Consider the following 803-nt stretch of genomic DNA (forward strand, 5'->3'; position numbering starts at 1 on the left):
TATATATATATATATATATATATATATATATATATATATATATATATATATATATACACTAAAAATATCAAGGTAGATGTGTATGTATGTATGTATGTAAGAATGTATAATTCTTTACAAATCTGTATATGTTCTATACAAATGTCTATATGTATATGTGTATATGTACAGTGTGTGTGTGTGTGTGTGTGTGTGTGTGTGTGTGTGTGTGTGTGTGTGTGTGTGTGTGTGTGTGTGTGTGTGTGTGTGTGTGTGTGTGTGTGTGCGTTGTGTGTGTGTGCGTGTGTGTGTGTGCGTGTGTGTGTCAGTGTGTGCGTGCATGTGTGTGTCAGTGTGTGTCAGTGTGTGCATGTGTGTGCATGTGTGTGTCAGTGTGTGCATGTGTGTGTCATGTGTGTGCATGTGTGTCTGTCAGTGTGTGTCAGTGTGTGCATGTGTGTGTCAGTGTGTGCATGTGTGTGTCAGTGTGTGCATGTGTGTGTTTGCGTGTGTGGGCATGTGTGCACGTGTGGGCATGTGTGCGTGTGCGCGTGTGTGCATGTGTGTGTGTGCATGTGCGTGTGTGTGTGTATGCATATGTACATGTATTTGTTTGTATGTATTTATGTATGTGCATATATATATATATACATATATACACATATAATATATATGTGTATATAAATGTATATATATTTATATAAATATATGTATACATATGTATATGTGTAAATATATACATATGCATAAACATGTATATGTATAAATGTATGTGTATGTGTATATGTATAAGTGTATATATAAACATATATCTATATGTATTT

The sequence above is a fragment of the Penaeus monodon genome, chromosome 7 (genome assembly GCF_015228065.2).
Source record: "Penaeus monodon isolate SGIC_2016 chromosome 7, NSTDA_Pmon_1, whole genome shotgun sequence".
Taxonomy (NCBI): Eukaryota; Metazoa; Arthropoda; class Malacostraca; order Decapoda; family Penaeidae; genus Penaeus; species Penaeus monodon.